Below are 22,529 nucleotides of genomic sequence, written 5' to 3'. Positions count from 1 at the left end.
TTACTTTACAGATGTGGATGAATGATGTGAAATATAATCAAGTGTTCAATCAGACCACCTGGAGTAAATCCACAAGCTACCCTGCAGTATACAAAGTCAATCAAACTAGCTGCACCTTTAGCAGCTTTGAGAACACTTTAATGATCAATCAATCATTATAAAACATATCATATGTATTATTCTGAAATGGACCAATCTGCACAATGACTACTTTTACTTTTTGGTACTTTAAGTATATTTTGTTGCAAATACTTTTCTACTTTTACTTGAGTATGAGTATCCTTTTGAATGCAGGACTTTTACTTGTAAAGGATTATTCCTACACTTCTACAATCTGAATACTTCTCCCACCTCTGATGGCCAGGAAATGACATGTAGCAAAGGTTGCACGTTGGCTCAAAACTGCTGTACACATGGGTACGTGCACGTGCTCACTGATTCACTAATCTGCTATGGATCCCCCCCCTGACAGGCAGCACGGCAGAGAGACTGCAGGATCTGCATTATGACAGCTGTGACCCCCTGACCTGCAGCCCTCATAATGTTACATGCAAACAGTGATGAAGGGCGCTCCATATGGAGTTATCCCGATCCTTCAGACAGGTAGTAGAACCCTGACACGCAGATACCAGCCGCAGACAAAACGCTGCCACGCCGCGCCGACACGCTGCTCCAGTTGCCGCGACAACGCGCAGTAATTAGGTGAATTTGACGCGAGCCGGCACAGAGACAGCCGGATCAAGGTGTTGATGAATTGGTGGGAGCACTCTGTCAGAGTCACATCACATTAATCAAAACAGAACCGGGTGCAAAAGCTAGCTGTCGACCCCCCCCCCCCCCTCCGCTTGCTTTGCAGGTGATGAATAGCTCTGCTTCACTGTGTATCACCGGATCTCGCTGAATTTAAATGTAACAGCTCGGTTCCTCACAAAACCTCTATTGATCTTACTCCTGGGTTCCTTTCCTAGTTTCGAATACTTCAGATAAGCACGAGAAGGCCGGCAATGTTTGGAAGGCACGACTTTTATGGTAATGCCACATAATAAAGTCAGAAAACAAATGAGTTTCTTCTTAGGTCGATGCAAGTTTCAAACCCAAGCCCGCAGCCAGTTTATACTAACCAATGTGAGCCCATGTTTAAAAATGTAATTTTTAGAAATGAAATAGATTTCTTCTTTAACCTATAGCCAATAATAATGCAAGGATGTTAGGATTTTTCACAAATTAAGTGCTGCCAGTTATACTCAAGTGAAGAATCTGAGTACAACACTGTTTCTCAAATGCCTTTGTCCAATAATAGAACATTTAAGTGTATGATATGTGTACATGTTATTCAGCATTTAAAGATATTTGTAGTAGTATTGTGAATTGTTGTGTTCTGTATTGTATATGTACAGGAAACATTTTGTATTGTTATATTTTTTGTTTGACCCTGACTGTAAATCAAGTTTCCCATCCTGGTTGATAAAGTAACAGGAGACAGAAGAGAAAAGTCAACAGTGTAGTTTTGTTGTAGTTCTAATGTGTCTCTCGTCCTCCCTGCCTCCCTTTTGCTCTGTGTGTCTGTTCTGTCTTTGATGTATTTGAACTCTGCTCTGTCAATACAACTCAGAAAGAGCGGCATGTTCTAGTCTCAACTCTGCTGTTGACAGATTGGAGTAAAAGGGATTGTCTGGAAGAAAGTGACAGCTGACCTCCACAACGCACAATTAGCCACTATGGATCTTTAAAAGAAAATCACAAATCACAAATCTTGAAGTGGAATTGGTGACTGTTTTACATTAAGATCAATTTTTTCTTTATGCCGTTAATCTCAAAGTGATTTTTCAATACTGCTGAAACGAGGATGACATGACTCATTTGTTACTTGTATTATCAGGTGAAAAGCAAGTTTGTTTTTACCCCTTTTTATTGTTTTTATTAATCGAGTAAACAATGGAAAGGTTGGATAACCATTGTTTTCTGTGTTGTCGTACAGAATCATTTGTATCAACTTACATTAACTCGGAATTGTAAGCTGTATGATTGGATCAAATAGAAATATTCTAAAAGTCTTGTGTAACATTTTCTGGTCTTTTCATTGAAAGCCAGCCTGACATATTTGGTATCTTTAAACTTTGGGATCTCCTCCACATTATATTTGTATTTAAATAAACATGGATTATTTACATGATTTGGTACCACAGATGGAACACTGTTTTTTAGGAAATATATACTTTAACAATGACAGTGATATCAATGAAGACTCACCCATGCATGGCGTGGAGTGGATGAGGCTCATAATGGTATCGGCCTTCGTGGTGTCTCATGTCGATTGGGATGGGGGTGTGAAACGTGGGGAAGAGGTGGGGGAGACCTGGGAGGGAAAGAGACAATGTCATAAATCAAGAAAACAGCAAAATACAGTGAAGCAAATACAGTGACACGTTTCCTAAAGAGGGCCTAACATTAACTAATGAAGTAAAAGACAAAAAAATGTTAAGGCTGGAGTTCAGTTCCTGACTAATGCCTTGAACGCAGCTTGAGATGAAACTGAAGCGTTTTACAGTTCCTGTAATCCAGCAGTAATTGATACCTTTTACACTGTCTGTGGCTTTGGCCCCGATAACTGTATGTTCATTAATGGCCAAGTATATCCAATGAAACCAAAGCATGGTTTACACAATAATTAATGTGTTTTTATGTGTCAGACCAAGAATGCACAAGTCCACCATTTCCTGCCATTAATGGTCTGATGGCTTGAGGGGAGTCTCATTAGGACAACACAGCCTTCATTAATAACTGTGATTACAGCGAGTAGCAGACAGCACTGTCCTGGGTGAGGAGGAGGGCTCTCATCAGACTACAGGTTCTCAGTTTTACATGTGTGATGCAGGACGACAATCCAGAATAACTTCTGATCCAGAGCACTTTCAGATGCGTGTGTGCGTGTGTGTTGGTGTGTGTGTGTGTGCTCTAAAGAGGGACAGAGATAGAGACAGAGTGCAAAGCTGCTCCCTTGGGTTGTTCCAGAATGCTATTAGGATTTTTTGGCTGTACGGTCCAGTAAACCTGGGCTGACCTGGTAGCAGAGACCCCAGGGTTAAAGGTCAAAGCTCAGTGAGAGCAGATCGTTATCTCTGAGAGGATCACTGGGACTGGGTGGCAGGGGGAAATGAGCTCATGTTATCAAACCAATGACATGCCAGCGTATTAACAAAAACACATTTTAAGGGTGTTTGAAGAGAATAGAAGGAATAGTCATACTGCAAAATATTTTCTTTTCTACAGCCGTAGTCAATCAGGACAAACAGAAACACTTGCATTCACTTATCATTCTCATCAATTCCACGTTTCACTTTTCTCAATGAAATCTAACTTTCTGCTGGTTTTTCACATTAAAAGTCTGCCAGTAAAGGAATTCATTACAGCCGTTCACCTATACTGGAGGGCTTCAAATGTCACACATCTCAGTAATATTTTTTATTGACGGTAGTTACAATGATGGGGCCGAAAAAAAGTAGAAAAGTGGAAGTGACTGGAATTAGTCACTAAAAAACCAGGGCAACGGAATGCTGGCTGTAAGTAATTGGGGAGTGTAAATTGTACTGACTTTATCAAGACAACAGTTAGATATGGAATCTGTTTTTTTACTGGAGCAGCAGAGAAAGTAGATCTCAAAACATCTGTAATATAAGCTTGTATTACAAATGAACCCTCTCAATGTCTAGTTCTGAGACATGGAGAGGGTATTTTTTATCTGCTTGCCATTTTACTGCAAGGAAACAGATTTTGCATACATGGAATTTGCATTCAATCCCAGTGTTTGTCACTTTAATCACAGAGATTATCATATCGTGTGGCTTTTATTTTAAAAGTCGGCATTTTTCAAACACCTCCCTGTTTGAGGTGAGCCTTCCGGAGGCTAACAAGGTGTAACAGGACTCCGTGCCTTTAGGCCGTGGCAGAACGCTAAATGTTGTTTTTAGGTAATGCCAAGTACAATGACAGACATTACTGCTACTTAACCCTGATTGAGCCTTTTGTTATTGTGATCGAGGTAATCGTCACGACGTTGTAGCATCTTGTTCTGATGGGATTACACCCAGAGGAGAGGAGAGCTCCCTGAGGGCGGCCTGAACTGTGACTGCTGTGGAATTAGTTTAAGAACAAGCATTAGCCAACAATTTCCCTTCTGGAGGCATTATGTAGTTTTCTGTCAGTTGTATTTGACAAATTATTACACATACAAGGAATTCGCTTTGGTGTATGAAGGTGCGAACATTAACAACATAAGAAAATAAGTTGTTAGAGAAGGTCAAACATATAACGATTACAAAAAGAGAATATTTGAAAAAAGTATTTACGCCAAATTTAGATTAAAACATTTGGTACAGTGAATATATGACAATATATAACACACTACAGTGTATGATATTATATTTTAAAGTGGAGGTCTCTACATACATGTGCAAAATAATATTTAAATGGATTAACATGAACATGGTCCCAAACAGTGAAAAGGGCCTGTGAAGCCAAAGTGAGTTGTAAAAATGTGTCTGGTGCCCCACGCTGTTTGTCTCCCCTCGTCTCTGTGCTCAGAAGGCCAAGGGCTCTGTGTTTCTATCAAGATCTACGCCGCTGGATCTCAGCCAGTGACCCTCCCTTGCTTTTGTGCGTGAGACAGACGGCCAATTCCGAGTCAACTCGTGAGCTACAAAGCCAAGAGAGGCAACCGGTAAATGAGTGAGAGGGAGTGAGAGCTGGGAAAAGGAGTTGGAGCTTTGTTTCAAAAGTGGAGCCAGAAGTTGGGGCTTTGTCTGAGAGGTGCCCCCTGCTTGTGCTGCCTGGCACATCTCTGGTGGAGAGGGGCTGGGGGTGGGGGGGACAAGGAGATGAGACAAAGACAGAAACAGCAAGGTTGTGCTGGAAGTCAGGAGGCACAGGAGCTTCTTTAAGACTTTCACTCTAAGAGTGTATCAATGCACTTTCAAGGGCTCTCCTTTTTTCTTTCAGTTATTGCACTTGTGTTGTGAAGTACACTGAAAAAACTGAACCGTTGACTTTATTTAAATGTGTTATGTCAACAAATGACACATTATGTGTTAGGTTAGTTGAAAGCAATAAGGCACAATACATTTAGTTTAAGTCAACGTTTCAGTTTATTCAGTGTATCTTCCTTCGATAAAGTTTTGGTTATCAAAGGTAGCGCTCTTGACTTCAAGCTTGTAATCTGAGAATCACTCCCATCAATGACAACTTCTAATGCACAAGGACGTTAATTCTAATGAAAAAGTCGTAGATTGCTTACGATTTTTTTTCAGTACCCATTAAGAAATAATGTAATGGCCATTAGTACAAAGGCAGAAACACACCTAAAGAACCAGCCCCAGCCAAAGCCCCAGAGGCTGATCCCCCCCCTGCCCGCTCCCAGCGTGGGGCTGCTGATGTGGGGGCGATAGGAGCAGAGCAGCCCCTTCCATCACCCGGACAGCTGCATTGTTTCCTGTTCTGCAGGGACGGCTGCCGACAGGTACATGGCGGGGACAATTCACACACTTCAGCGGCTTGATTTACCGCCCGTCTATCCTCTGGGTGTGTTAGCACACAGCCTCACTTCAGCTGGGCCTCGTACTGCTGAGGACTGTTCAGAGCCACATTTGCACAACAAACAACATAATGTGACATTGAGACAGCGGATATACTACCTATGCTACCTAAAACCACATAACCTTACGGAAGGAGCTATTTCAGATGTTTTGGAAAAGTTTGATATAATAGCCATGATGCCTCACTTTCTCAGATCTCAAGGTTATCAATAAACTCCGCCGTTCTAACACAAGTAGCACGTATGTACAGCTTTTTAAAACACGGAAAATCCTGCTAAACCTTTGACTTGTTTGAAAACTTTTTGGCTTTGTCTTAGAGCAGTAAGCAGTAGAAAGCATTTACGGTTAGTTGTTGTCTTATCTGTCACTCATTCAGTATATCTTTCAACAAAGAGGAGGCTGAACGTTCAAACAGTGGAAAGAGTAACAAAGACAGTTATGACGAATTTTATTTGGTCTTATTTGGCTGTCTCATTTCACATCCCACTCGTGAAATTTGTATTTTTTTGGTCCAATCCAGAGTTTCATACAGTTTTTATACAGTCACTACTGCAGAGTCATTATTCCATTTTAGTTTGGCTTTCTTTTACTCTAACATGCACATTTTATTAAACATGGCACGTGCTTAGAATGTCCTGAAGAGCTTTGGGATGGTGTCGTCTAAAACCATGAATCACATCAGCCTACAGGAACCTCTAACTGGTGGTTGTTTTCAGGCAGTATATCTGCTCAGATCTCTAACAACATGTTTTAGGACAGAACACGTCTTTGCCCCCTATAATGTAGCCCCCATCATGACGCTTCAGACGTTCCAAACTTCCTGTCACATCTTAGCATCTTAAAGGCCCGGTTTGATCTCTCACTGAAGACAATGCCAGGTGTTGGGCGATAACAAAGGCCCCTTTGAGTCTCATGACTCAGAGACAAAGGAAGAAAAAGCACTCTCTCATTACGTCCAAATAAAACTCCAGATCAGGACCGTGCTGGAGTGCACACTGGAGTGGGCTCATGTCTTGGAGGAAGTACTCAACGATAATAATAATGCCCTGAGAGGCCAGGTCAGGCCAGGAATAATTTTGTGAAAAAAAAGAAGCTTTTGTGGTGCTCTGAGAGAACAGGGCAGTGAGAGCGAGTGAAGAGGAGAGGGGGGGAGCTCCATTCAGACAGGAAATTCCAGCAGAAAAAGTTGGCCCGGGTCCTAACTACACAGCGCTGTGCCAACGGCTATACACAAACGCTCATGTGCATGCATACACACTCACACACTCGCAATTACACACACAGACACTGATTTGTTCTGCAGTTCACTCTCAGTAAGCAACCATCAAGAGGGACTGACACAAACACAGACGGGTTACTTTGAGGTTCCACAGACATGCCTCTCTTAAACACACACACACACACACACACACACACACACACACACACACACACACACACACACACACACACACACACACACACACACACACACACACACACACACACACACACACACACACAGCAAGTGTTATGCCCAAGGTTAATAAAAAGTGTATGTTTAACCTAATCCGAGAATCCCGCTCTACACACACAACATGAAACCTGCAGGTTTAGTTTGCAAGACGTGGCTTCCTCTAGGGCAGTGCATGGGCGAGTGATGGCGACAGAGGGATTAGAGGCTTACAGAGAGCACGGAACCACCGCCATCTATGAAAAGGAAGTCTTAATAGAGTGGCTCTTTACTTTTAACTGCCCTTGGGGAGGGTAAAATGATACCTTTTTTATTGATAGGGGGATTTTTGGCAGAAGGTAAGTGGATTAGGCATGTGGTCCCTGTAATGGCACAAGACGGTTTGAGCGGGAATTCATTAGTCCTTGTGAACTCGTGCTAAGTGTGTATATGTTATGATGAACACATCAAACACTCTCTCCCTGGGAAGACTAACACCGCTGTTTTCCAGAGGTTTGGAGACAGCACTGTGAGGAGGGCATGGCGTTTGAAGTTTGTAACTGATAGCACATTGTGAAATCAGATGTTTATACTCCAAATATAACAATGTCCATTAGTCAGTCATCTCGGCTAGGAATGAGTGGTGATCTTTAACACTTTTATAGTACAGACCAAACTGTGTCCATACCATGTGCTACGGTAATCAAAACTGACATGACATTAAAATGATACTCAGATTAGCAATTCACTGGGTGGCTGCTTTGTTAAGGCACATTTTGTACAATTACAGCAGCTGTGTTTGGAAAAGATCTAACATTGAAGAAGTTATTATTTTTTTAATTTAACTGATAAGACACCATTTGTATTTCTCTGTACCGAAACCCAGGTTCTGTATAAGGTCTGATATTAAAGCCACTTTGTAAAGAGCACACACATATTTGAAACACTTTTGGCTTTAGCTCTGTTTTGGTCTCCACCAACTCCTGAGAAGTACATCCGTCTCTTCAGCTGCTAAGTTCTCCACTATATTCAGCAGCTAGTTGCTAACTTTGTCTGCCAGCTGTTTGCTGCTGAGCTGGTAGAATTGTTTTCAAACAGCTGAAAGAGACATGGTTGATGAGAGCGCAGAAACACAGTGAAGCCCTGGACAGTTCTACCAAAACATGACCTGAAAGAGGTTCAGATGCTGTGTAGAGATGAGACAGAGCTGTATCATGCTCTGTTTGTTCGTCCCAACAAGACACACCTTCCAATGTACACATATACAAAGGATTGACTCATACTGCAGTTTTTAAATATCTAATTATTACCAGGCGTATTTTCTTTGGAGTCTGCATATACAACAGCAACTGAATACAACAAAATTATTGGTCAATTTTTATGATATTTGGTGGGAGGGTTTAACATTGGCCTTGGAAGAACACATCACATTTTAGAATCAGAATCTTGTGGCGGATACACAAATTATGTTTTACTTTCATTAACACAGCAAGTAAGGGCCTTCGGGAGTTCTGGGCTTCCCGAGTGCCCTTCTAGTTAATGAAGATATTCGAATAAGCTGTGCTGTATTAGTGTTAGATAGCAAAAAGGCAGTGTGTATATCTCGTTGACATGGCGCCCTTATCCTTCCTCACAGATGTGTTGTATCACCTAGCAGGGGTTCTGTCCCGCCGTGTTTACAGATCCCTCTCAGACCCAGCTGGCCTCTCCACCCCCCCCATCAGTCTCTGTCAGGTCTGCAGGTCGGCCTCAGCCATCACTCCTTGGTCTCAGCATCAACCCCGCGAACCCACCACCACTATTATCCATCACCTGGGTTACAAGGGGCTTCACCAGCAATCCTAATTGTTCTAAAGACCAAGACCTTATCTCAGCTGGGTTGCCATTAGCTGGTGGTTCTAAAGGCCGCTACAAACCAACCTGACACCAAAGAACGCGTACCGAAGGCATCCCGACTTTTACGTCCGGTTCTGTCTGTGTGTGCCTTCTTAATCGTTTGTTTTGGTCCCTCACTTCCTCTTCGCTTCTCATGCACTGACTCGCTAAGCTGAACAGCCAATCAGAGTAATTTATTTGTCCCGACTTTCTTTTTCAACATGTTGAATCAGCGGGAGGCTGAAAATGTGCCGTAAAGAGATGACGGTGCGGGACACACCAACCTGAGTAGGGCGCCGCGAATGCCCGACTGCCTCTGACTCCCAAAATCGGGTTGGTGTGTCAGGGCCTTAACAGTCATTCAATGTGAAACAGGTACTAAGGGAAGTAGCATGGCAAGAAGAGACTCTTACTTTTGTCAGACACTTGCACCTCCAAAGTGTCAATGTTTGTTTTTTACATCTGCGATATTGACTGTTCTACATGTTGCTATAGTACTTGGTACAAGTGTTTGTCCAACTCTTTAAAGCCAGAACTGCTCCACCAGGTGAATATATGCTCAAATATTGTAGGTCAACCCTGTGAGAGACTCTATGAATCAGCTTACCTAAACAAAATATTAACATCATCTGACCCCACCATGTCCTGAACAGTGGATATTCATTGTTGCCATCATATCGAAGATACAGGGTCCCTGTGATTTAATAACGTGAGACTAAAGCACTCCTTTGTGCACCAGTCAATCCTCAAATTAAATACAGAGTTAAATACCAGGTCAAATGTACGTTGAGGTCTTGTACAAGTACATTTTTCAGAGATTGTATTAGGTAAGTTGAAAGTAATAATATTAAGTTCAAACAAAGAATATTGGGTTTTGCTTAATTTTATTGCTTCCAACTAACTTAATAGAGTTATGTGAAATTGTTGACATAATACATTTTCAGTGTATAAAGTATTATCCTATTATTGCCTAACAATGGCATGCATCATGGGCAGAGAGTTGGGGGTTTAGTGGGCTAGGTCTCCCCTCCATGAATGACTGTGTTAAAGGTAGCTTGGCTTAGCAACCTCTCCTTGTAGCAGGCTGCAGACCTCTCTGTGAAGACGGATGAGGTGTCAGGATAATCAGCTTCCCGTGTAGACTTCTGATTTATCGCCTGGCCTCTTTAGAGCACAGGTGTGGGGCTGATCAAGTAATTAATGCACTGGGTTTGTTATTGTTGCTACGGTGGTTATTTCAATTCAGGAGGATGCACGGCAACAGCATGATAAACCCTTAGTCTCAATTAGGAGTGATACTTTAAATAATGCGTTGCACTACTTTATGTGTTCCCCTATACCCATTCATCATAACAAAGCATCCGTGTGACTTCATCATCTGGTCCTCGTTCTCTCAGGGCTGAAGCAGCATTTACTTGCCAGTATCTGGAAAGTGTAAATGGACCAATCAAGCCAAGAACTTCAAACGGCGGGAACCCGGAGCTCCCTTCTGTCTTCCGTGAGCCCTTTAACCTCTGAGTCACAGCTAACGGAGAAGCTGCCAGTTCACACAAAGAGCGTCCTCAGCACCCTATGACGACATCTCAGCACAAGCTCAGCAGCCCCCCCCCCCTTCAAGACTTGTAAACAGGGCTTTTTTCATTGAGGAAAAGGCAGAGGAAATACCCTAAAAACAGCAGACAATGTGTGGGAGAGCGAGGCAGAGCACATCAATCTAAAGTCGTCTCAGCTGGGGGTCACCATGAGGTGAGACGCCTCTCTGGGCCCGAGCAGGGCGCTGGGGAGCGTCTCCTGGACAGACCTGGTCTCTCTCAAGGAGTCCGTAAGATGTGTCTTACCGAACATTTCCTTTTGAACAGGGAAGACACCGCTGTTATTTAAGACAGGACTGATTTAGGCTTTAACAGGTCAGAGGGGAATTCTGCTTGAGGGAAAAACAACTCATGTTTAAAATAGTCCATGTCTTTTAAAGTGTTTATACCCATCAGCCCGGAGGTTTTATTAAATAAACCACTGATATCCATTAAGTTCATGATGACATTAATAGCAGCATAGTTTACAACAGCTCTAAAAACATGTGGCCCATTTCAGACTGAACTGTGGGACACTTCACTCCACATTCTCTTTGAGTCTGTTTGCATTACAAAGCCGGACAATTCTTAGTCTTTTAAAAGTCTGCAGACAGGTGAGAATAAATGATCAAAAATACTTTGAACCATCCACAAAGTAAGATACTAACGTTTATTTATACTCTGCAACAGTTGAATCAAAGGTTGACTCTCACTAAAACACTGTAAACATCTTCTAGTTGATATTTTTTAAACTGGAAATAGATTTGGAAAACTCAGCCAACTGTTGGTGGCGTTCATAACACAGGGCAGAGCATCCCCCCCCACACCACTCTTAGGTCATCTATCCTGATAAGATAAAACGTTGAGGCCGAGCTGTTTATACAGACACACACACGGCAGCGGGGTCTTATAAACCCCCTTCCCGTCTGGCCTCTCTCTTCAGGGCAGGATTGAGCGTGGAAACCATCTCACTCTGGGAATTTGTTTTAAAGCACTAACAAGAAACAGCTGTAAAACAGGTCAGAGGGCCTCCAACCAACGGGATTGGCTCTCAGGTGATATCCCCCCCCCCCAAAAAAAAAACACACCCTCTGTTCTGATAATGCTGCCCTGCTCTTTCTCTTGAAGTGACCCTTATTTTAGGGTTCCTGTTGTACAACGGAAATAGGAAGTTGATAGTGGTTGATATATGTGAGATTTTATATTAAAAACAAAAATTTGAAGGAATTCAAGATACAGAGGTAGCGATTCATTTCAGACAGTTTGAAACGCGAAGGCCGTGATTGGTACGTGATCTGCCCTCGCTCAAGGGAAAACCTCCAGCTTGACTTCAAAGTAGCAAGAATTAACTAAGGCACCCTTTAGTTAGACGGTTTATAGGCTAGATTGCGATGCGTTGAGGCCGTCCGGTCGCGGCCCTAGAAGCTAGTTAACGATATTTTATGTGAAGACGGGTGATGTGTCTGCGCACAGTGAATCGCCGCCGACAAGCCGGCAACAACTTCGCAGGGAAGTCGCGAGGCGTAGCCGTCCGAGAGGAGCACACTCGAGCTTGGAATTGCGGCGAATGTCAGGCGGTTGATTTTTCAACAAAAGCAGAGTTCAACAGTCGGTGCGGGTGAGCGATCGTAAGAAATCTGAGGAAGCGAAGAAACGAGACACTTAGGTTTTCCGACACCTGCGAAACCCGACAAAAGAGCCAAACGGTTTATAAAAAAAGTAATGTTTCGGGTTCTCAATTGTTTTTATGAGTTATATTGTAAAGTTTTAGGCGGGCCGTAGTTTGCGGCACTTGGTCTCGTTTGCATTTCATTCTTAGTCCATTCTACGTCGCGGGCTGCTGATGTCTACCGTTGTTGGTCTTAATAGTTTTATTATTTTTGTTTATAAGTCTTGACATTACCTTGTTATTGGTAATAACGATAAAGTTCTTGACGAATAAAGACTGTTCTTTTGAGTTGTAAAGATTAGACACAACCTGTGTTTATACGTGCTAACTAAACCCGAGGGGGATAAATAGAGTTTTTCAGGCGAAGTCCCTCGAGGGAGGGGCAGAAGGCCCCCTCGGTTTCGGAGGGGACCGAGGGGGGTAAAGCTTGGTCACCAGACACATTTACCTTGACCGGTCGCTGAATCAGCCGCGTAAATAGTATTGTCCACTAGTCTCGATGACGGGACGGTTAGTCTAAAGGAAAGATTTTTTGTCTAGACTTAAAATTTGTGATGAATAGCGAGTATTTTCTTTAGCTATTCTTTATTCTTATACGCATAATTTTGACCAAAAGTAATTTAATATTAATCACGCAGAAATAAATGTGATCTTGTCGTTAGCCCAGTTAAAACTACACTACACAGCAACCACACACACGTTTACATGTGGAAAAAAAGTTATTTATAATTCAGAGGGTCAGGGCACTGAAAGGACTTTCAACACAAATACATCGTGGTACAAACATTTTAACGTAAGATTATGCCCTAAAATGCCAAATCCATCCGATATGTTTTGGAGATACCGGCCAAGACACAAATTCCATTTTAGTCGCATGTTCATTTCTTCGGAAAAAAAAGTAGTCATTTTGCTGTACAATTCGTCAACTTGTATTTTCAGTTGGATTGACTCCAAGTTTGAACGTTACTGTCAACCACAAAGAGTTGTGAACATTCGGAACAGGTGAGTTCTCATTGGATCAATCTAAATCGACGACTTCTCTTTCTAGTCCCCCCCCCCCCCCTCTTCTCGACACCCTACTTACCCGGTAAATCAAAACACATTTATGTGTTCGACTCTCGACCGGGCAAAGTAAGTCTGACAAATTGTTTGCCCATTGTTGCCTGATAAAACAGAATCGCCTACGTACAGTACAATTTAGTTAGGTATGCTGATAAAAAATTTAGTTTATGATGGTTGTTGTAAAATTTTGCCGGGGGCGGTTATTTTGTAAAAGATTAGGGTATTTCGTTAAAACTTATCATTTAACCCTCGAGTAGCAGCAATGAAACAAACTTGTTGACACAAGGTACATTTATTCGCGCTTTATAAACGTCGCTGAACAAGGAATGACCCCCCTTTTATTTGTGGGCAGTTTACGTTCCTACTTCTAGGGGAGGCGAGCGAAACCCCTAGACAGGACGGCTGCTGGGGTAATTTATTTTAAAAAACCCAGCTTAATACCCAAATATTCCGTTGCAATTATTGCAAAAATTACTTCAACTTTATGTCATTTTTATCAAGGTATACACAGTCTACTAAAGTACAGTTAAGCCGCTTGATTTGTATTTACTTAGCACCACTTCTACTAATAATTTATCCCCTAAGTTTAAGCTCTTCGACCCGCGACCGTAAAGAAGGGCATAAAGAGCAAAAACAAGCTGATTTGTTGTTAATAAAAACACATTTAATTGGTTGTACCACTACAAAAACTTTACTAATTGAAAAAGGCGAACATGTAGGTCGCATGAACATAGACAAATAAAAGTGTACTCAGGTCACAAGCCTTTTGGGGTGACGTGGGGGGACCACCTAGTTTACTAGGTAAAGCCGGACGAAGGGAATATTATGTTAAAGATAGATACAGTTGCCCNTTTTTGGATATGAGATAATTTACCTTTTTACTTTAATGGTCATAATGGTCAGCAGTGGGTGTAAAGTAACTAAGTAGATGTACTCAAGACCTGTGGTTAAGTACAATTTGGAGTACTTTACTTAAGTATTTCAGTTTTTTGCTACTTTGATTTTTACTCTTAACCACAGGTCTTGAGTACATCTACTTAGTTACTTTACACCCACTGCTGACCATTATGACCATTAAAGTAAAAAGGTAAATTATCTCATATCCAAAAAGTATTCATTTGATAGAAATCCACCAATGATCTGATATTGAAGAGACACATAGTGACTCTTTCTGCTACCTTTGCAAAACGTCATCTCCTGACTCTCTAGTATGTGTCTTACTGTATATGCTGTACAATTCATCTGAAAAGTAAATGATTTGATTTGTTAGGCATTAGCAGTCATTAAAGAGTATTGCACTCATTGAGTAACTATTAAAGGAAATTATAGAAATGGATGAACCAGAGATATTTTCTTATATTTTTCATGCCATCCTGTGTCCTTTAAACTGTTAGTACCCTTTAGTTGTGGTTCTTGTTGGACTGTCTAAGGCCCTTTTATTCTTCCTTTATTCAAAAGCTGTGTTTGCCCTAAATAATCTCCTGTGCAGTACAATAGATTATGTTTCTGCATTACCCAATGTCAGTTCATGAAGCAGCCTTGCTTCTGCCATCTTTCTGCTCATTTCTAATGTCTTGATGCAGAATTTAAAAATAGCAACCTTCTGGCTGTGGTTTTACTGCCTTTTACGAACTTAGCCGCCATCAGAGGGCAGAAACATGCCGGAGCCTCTTGTGGGATGACAGCAGAACTTATGTTCTGCATATTGTGGAGTCGGGCATCTTCCAAACCCACAAGCCCGGAAAGCCAGCCAGCGTGCCGACGTGTTTGACCGAGTAATTAGCATCCGAAATCCAGCCTTCCGTTCCCAGAACCTCAACGACAATGCAATAGATGAGAAAAACAGATCCCCCGCTCATTCCACAGCTTGTATTTATGCTTTTTGGGAGGCAGTAGGGGGCAAATTGCAACACAAGAAAAGTTGAAAAATGCCCAAGGATGTTGTGTGGCAGACACCGCCCCTGTACACAAACACATGTGGTCCCACTCTGCAGGAAATCAGCCCGCAGCACGGAATGTGTTGATTAAAGACAGTGTACAGATCGAGTCCATGTTGTTTCTTCGCTTCATTGTTTCGGGTTGGTTAACATGGAAGTGTGGGAGTGCCAGATTTTCCACCCTGACGATTGGTTGTCAGTGGTCTTGACAGACGTGCCTGTTGGCCCCGGCCTGGCTCATCGTCACGGATAATGTTTGAATGTGGATGCTCCCTGAGTTACAGCCTGGAATGTGCTGCAGAACAGACAAGAGACCTGTCAATCAAAAGATTGGGAAGTGGCAAATCAATAGCCCGAAATTTCCACGGTTGATCACACGGTCTCAAAATGATTTCCTTGCACTCTAAAAAGACTAAATGGTATGTGACAGCAGCGGAGCAGAATATTAGATAATTACCATTTAAGTATATTATCCAATCGGCTGCCATTCCACTGGGCCCCTCCTTTGTACACTGCCCCCTCCTCTCGAGGAGTACAGTATCAAGTTGTGTCCAAATCCTCAGCATCCTGATCAGGGCCCCAAAAACAACCAAGGCAAGTTCTTAATGTCCCCTGTGGGGCAGCGCAATGATTTATCTTGATCGCCGTGGCTGCCCAGAAGTACAGAAGGGAGTGTGTCACATCCTAATTCATCCCACCCCGAGCCACTGGGGAAAATGCCAGAGAGGCAAATTGTGACTTGTTGGTCAGCCAGGAGGCAGGAGGACGGACAGAAACCCGCTCCTCAAACACAGGTTGCTTGGGCAGCATCTTGTGGCAGCCCAGAGAGAAATACGCAGAGTCATCAGCTGCAGAAAGACCCATTACTTTGTGAATTCACACTATAGTGAACATGGCTGTATTATGACTATTGTAGGTAAGATCAAAAGATAGTTTGATCTTGAGCTGGGAAGAAGGTTAATAGTCCGTCATATAACTAAATCCAAAATTAGATGGGTTAATTCTCCAATATTAAAAACATCATCTATCAATCAATTCATTTGCTCGAAAGAAATTCACAAATGATCTGAGATTGAAGAGAGAAATAAAGACACTTATGCAACACTGTACAATACTCACTGTGAAAAACATACATTGTTATACATTTCATAACATTTTTATTTTAATAATGTCTCAACACCTTGTTAAGGTTAAAGTTAGTTCATTTATATATCACATTTCAGACACAAGGTAGTTCAAAGTGCTTTACTTACCTAATGAAATGTAACATATGCCTCTTAGTTCTTAATACGGCTGCAACTTTTTAGCCATGATTGTGTACTTATTGCGTTTATTTTTATTCTATTATTACTAGTGTGTGCTTTTCTTCTCTATATATAACAAGTTAGCTTACTCTTTATTATTGCTTGCCTTTTTTACATGCTATGCAACATTTGCTGTATGACTGTACACTTCCCCACTGCAGGAATGATAAAGGAATTCTGATTCTGATTCTATCGTGGCCCTGATACGCTGTCAAATAAACTAGATTGGTTCAAATGATCAACGCTAAAATACCTGAAGTCTTCCTTCCTGGGGTAAAGTAGTTCATAGGATTGGTCCAGAGTTTGTTTGGGAAACACTCCTCTGTATGTTCACTCTGCTATGTACTTACTCATCACGTTACTCATATGCTCAACAAGCTGGCCATGTCCCAATCCCCTTTTTCTCACAGCAGGGATTTAACAATGGAACAACAGAGAGCATGTAATCACACAGTACAGAACACAGAGTCAAAATAGCAATTACCTGCAGGAGTCATCTCCTCACTGGATCCCTCCATCTATTCCTGCTCAAGTATCTGCCTTACAAGGATCCTCAGAGCACTTGTATTTGGCATCATTGAAACATTTAGATTCTTAGATTAGATAGATTTCGATATAGTGTCTTAGCATGTTTCCACCAGGCCAGCCATCCATTGTGTTCAGGTATGATGGAACCTTCTTTAAAAGGCAGCCACTTATTAAGAGCCAGGCCTCAAAGAGCTTCCCATTCAGCCTCTGCCTCTGAAGCCTCTGGAAAACACAGACTTCAAGTAACATCTTGTCAGAAAAAGGGTTGATCGACAACGCTTCAATAATGGTACCTGCCAGACAGGACTGTTATTTGCAGCCTCCTGACAGGCAGCAGCAGCAGCACATTTCACCGTATTATCAAGGTCGTCTGGGTGATTTACTACAGCTGGAGTGTTGTGTGTCGACACGCTGGTTTGCTATCGGCAAAGAAACAAATAACTATTGTTGATGGATAAAGGTTTGAAGTAAAGTATTGCAAAAAGGTTTCTGGTAGGCGGAACATGCTGGTGAAGGAGCATGTTGATTATAATTACTATGACATATTGAAGTTTACACTTTAAGCTCTGAATAGTATTACACATAAAGCACGATCACAGGGGACTCACAGAGGGACTAACACATGGTTGTTTTGGGCCTGGTAGTAAGATTCAGAAAATATGCAATAATGCCAGCCTCATCTTTTATGACTATACAATTTAAAGCATACTCTGATCAAACTTGATATCTGGCTCAAACCGGGCTCCGTTTATCACCACTAATCAAAATGGAGGTAAAGGTGCTGCATACATTTAGAATGGTATTTATTTTATTCTTTCCATGGTGCAAACGTATTGGACTATATTGCATTAGAAGTGTATTTATCTAAATGCTGGGCAAAAGGTAAAGTAACTAAGTATTACTCAAGTACTGTGCTGAAGTAACATGTTGAGGTACTTGTACCTTACTTGAGTATTTACATTCTTTGCTACTTTGTACTTCTACTCCACATCACTCCAAATTGTGTCATTTTTACTCCATTTTTTATATTACAGATCTTGATGAATGATGTGAAATATAATCAAGTGTTAAATCAGACTTTAGTTCCACCTGGAGTAAATTCACAATCTACCCTGCAGTATACAAAGTCATTCAAACTAGCTGCACCTTTACCAGCTTTGAGAACACTTTAATGATCAATCATTATAAAACATATCATATATATTATTCTGAAATGGTCCAATCTGCACAATGACTACTTTTACTTTTGGTACTTTAACTATATTTTGATGCCAATACTTTTTTACTTTTACTTGAGTAACATTTTGAATGCAGGACTTTTACTGTAACAGATTATTCCTACACTCTGGTACTTCTTCTTAAGTACAATATCTTAGTATTTTCCCACCACTGATGGTGGGAATATGAGTGTGATTTCTTTGCTGGGCTGTGAGTCTCCCTGTCTGATCAGAAAGAGAGCCAGCAGCAGAGCCTGTGTACCCAGGTAGTTCTTCTCTGATCTGAGGCAGCACTGCCAACTTCTCTGCATGCTGCTTTGAGTCGGACTGAGGGAAGCGTGTTTTTGTGTATGGAGCGTCTGTTTCTTCTCACTTCTCCGCTCCCGCCCAGAACAGAGGGCTCTTTATGGTTGTTTGTAGGGGAAGACTGGGCCTGACGGCAGAAAGTTGGCCCTCAGACAAGGCCAGCAGTCTGCAGGCGCTTACTGGAAATGGAGCGAGGGCCGGGCTCCGGTTGGTTGGCTGCCTCAGCTGGGCCGGGTGCAGGTTGGCGTCCGCACACAGGCAGGGAATGAAAAACTGAGCAGGGAAACTCTGGAGAGGGATTTTGGGGGGGGGGGGATTCATAATCCCACCTTTCATTTCAGATCTATACAGAAATATTTATGTATGTACTTATCTAATTTGAACTAAACTTAAGGCATCTATTGTCTGCATTGCTTAGCACTCACTGAAAAAACGGAAACGTTGACTTTAATTAAATGTATTAAGTCAACAAATGTCACATAACTGTATTAGGTTAGTTGAAAGCAACAATATTAAGTTGAACCTAATGTTTTTTATCTAAACGTATTAGTTTTGCTTTGAACTAACCTAATACAGTTGTGGAAATCTTTCTGACATAATACATTCATTAAAGTCAATGTTTCGTGGTTTTTAGTGCATAGGCCTACTGATACAAAAGCTTTGGATGTAACCAATAACCTTAGAAAAATAATGCTTGCTATTGTGATCCGGGCACCATTCAACATGAACTATCTGTTACACCCTTTTATTACACATGCAGTTGTTGCAGCCAAGAATCAAAACCACACATATAAACACTCATGTGTTCACCACAGCCATCAGGCTGCTCAACTGTGAGCTTAAACAGCATCTCTCAGGCACTCATAAAGACAGCTATGCTATGTCCTCTGTTTTGGTTTGTTAGCATCACAGAAAGACTGCCGGAGACATTCTTAAAGAGTGAAGCATGATCCAAGGATGAAGACATTAGCCATTTACTGTATCAGCTGTTTACGTGACGGATATAAACATTATTTGTTACTTTCGTTCACAATATGAGATAGGGCATAGTGCATTTATTGTAATTACATTGTGTTTATAATTATGAGTGTCAATATGGTCATATTTTATACAACAGAATGCTTCACTATTATGAGATGGACAAAGTAGTGTGTATTCTTTGATACCGTCCAATGGGGTCATTCAAACACTTTGAATATAAATGTTGACCTAACAGTAAAGTGACCTCAAGCGGGAATTCCATTTTCAAAAGAGGCTCCCATGCCTGACATGTAAGTCATCTGTTACTCAGGCTCATTGAGTAGGGGCCTCACTGACATTATTACAGTGAGTCATCTAAATCCTCTTGAGGTTGATTACCTTAAATCCTTTTTCTTGTCTTTGTCCTTTTTTCCCAACAGAGTTTGACTGATGACCTATATATATATATATATATATATATATATATATAAAAATAAATAATAATAATACGTTTTTTATATATGTTGAACCTCTTTTTAAAAACAGGATGTTGAAAAATGTTGTCAGTTAAGATAAGTCATGAAGACCAGGCTGACAGACCAACACAGAAACTACACCTCAGCCCCACTCACATCCTGCCAGATACAATTGCTCTTTTACACATCACCACACAACAGAGGTACAGACACAAAGTCACGCACCCACTCGTGCCAGAATACAACTAAAGTTAAGGAGAAGCTGCCGTTGCTCAGTGAGACTGAAAGACACGTTGCGTTTTACTTGTTTGACTCAGGCTTGCTGGTTTTTCGTTATTGAACTTGATCCCACGCTTCCACATTAATAGCTTGTTATAAGAAAAGTCGTAAGCAAAATCTCTGACATTGTAAATTCAAGTGAGTAAATTATTAGCTTAAACACCCCATGAAATATATTCAGATCAAATTAAAAGGCGGGATATTTAACATGTGATGCAAAAAACTCAACACAAATAATGACTAAACAACAGCACAACTAAGTAAAACATTTGGTTTAAGAAAAGAATATGAACTTACAGCCGATGTGCTCATTATGACCGAACAACAGCTTTACAATCCAGGCCAATTCGTGTTACTGAGAGCTGTTTTTCCTGTCGAGTTTGAGTCCTCACTCGCTGTTGTTAAATGTCATGACACTTTTTCGTCAGAGTGTCAAAGTGTCAAAAACATTCATTTGTCCCTCCTGTATCACCGTGCGTCTACTTCCCCATTCTAGAGGGAAGCTCGCTTTATCAGCCGGTACAATCACTCTCATGTAGCACAGCTCAGAATAAACACAGCAGAACATTGCAACACTAACCACTGTCCAACTGCTTTTGTTTGTGAGTTCATAGAATACAATGGGAATGCTTTACTTCATTAAAAGTTCCATAACATTGACATAGTCCTTTAAAAGTTAAGATTGACCTTTGTTGTTACACTTTGGTATTGTTCAACAAATGTACCAAACATAAAAGCACTCACATTAAATAATAACACTTTCTATGCGTTTGGATGATAATTACTGAAATGTGTGGAAAAATTAAAGAATATTATGATCATTTAAGACTAATACAAATTCTGATTTGGTAAAAAAAAAAGTTTTTATGAGGAAATTCAAATCCAAACAAATTGGTGTGAGGATCATTTTAAGTATTCATTGTTATAATAAGCAACAAACTACTAGCAACGGCTCCACAAGACACACCTCCAACCAACATGACTTGGTATTCACACGTTAATAACGCCTGCTGAGGGTGTGAAAACTTTGAGCAGGAAAGTTCAAATGGACTACTAAAATATATTAGTCAGAAACCTCGAGCTTCTGCCATTCCAGATAGCAGAAGTGCAAAAAGCAAAGTCAACCAATTCTACTCAAATAAAACATAGAAATCTACTTATTCAGAATTATTATGCATTGTATGAAAAATTATTGTGACAATATTTTCTTTTATATAATGAAATTAGACTTAAATAATTCTACAAATAAAAAAAACGTACCTACAACCTGATTAGTGGTGTTGATGAAGAGGTATTTTAACCTACCTAACTTACATACAGAGAATGAACAGAATAACAGCAAATCCTCACTTTTGAGGAGCTGTAACCTGAATATAGTGGACTTGTTTTGCTTTAAAATGAACTTAAATAATTGTTCTGATGATTGGCGTTAACAATTATTGTCTAATCATTTAATCTCTACGTTTAAATAAAAATACAAAGTATGTTGAGTGGTACAAACAAAATAATTTAACAAAAAAAGTAAAATAAATTGCTATATACTGTAAGCACGGTAGCTGAGCTTTAAAAGTACAGGAAGAGGTCAACATGGTAAGGGTTAAAACATTTATTTTTAAATCAAATCTCAACTATGCGTCACTCAGATTGATCACCTCTGTGTGTTATGCAGTATGCATTATATATCATCGGTGGAGTTCCTGTTTAATACATGTACCACAGAATAAAAAGTGACACATATAGGTCAACAGAAAGCATCTCAAACGGACTTGATAGGGGAATCTCTGCTTTGATCATGTGGGTATTTTTTTGATGAGCAACATTACATTTGAAACACTGACGCAACATTGAGGCAACGCAACCTTGAGATGCAAAATGCTTATCTCTGACAATCTGGATCATGCAGCTTGCGTCGTCTTACTATGAAGATGTCGTCATTGATCCAGGTTAATTAAAGTCACCCATGGCTGTTGCATTATTTCCCAAAACACTTACGCTCGAAACAACAGATGTACTTCCTCCTCGGAGATTAGAGACACCATTGTAAAACCAAGTTTGCGACAAAAAAGAAGGGTGAAATAAATGAAACAGTGGGAATCTGACTGTGACGGCATTGCGGGGTCAGGGAGGGGTTTAAAGCTGATGAGTTGTTTCATTGAGTGGTTTAAATTTAGCAATGTTTGTAACGTTTCGGATTTAAAAAAGAATCCTCTGTTTCCTCTGTGTGGCCTAATGGCTTCTGAATCAGATCAAAGGGCAATACTTTGTGGCTCCCATCAGGGATTAGCCCAACAAAAACACTATTTCAGAGCAAGAATGTGCTTCAGG

The sequence above is a fragment of the Notothenia coriiceps genome, unplaced genomic scaffold (assembly GCF_000735185.1).
Source record: "Notothenia coriiceps isolate Sejong01 unplaced genomic scaffold, NC01 NC01_scaffold00038349, whole genome shotgun sequence".
NCBI classification, from domain to species: Eukaryota; Metazoa; Chordata; class Actinopteri; order Perciformes; family Nototheniidae; genus Notothenia; species Notothenia coriiceps.
Note: the sequence above shows the minus strand (reverse complement) of the source record.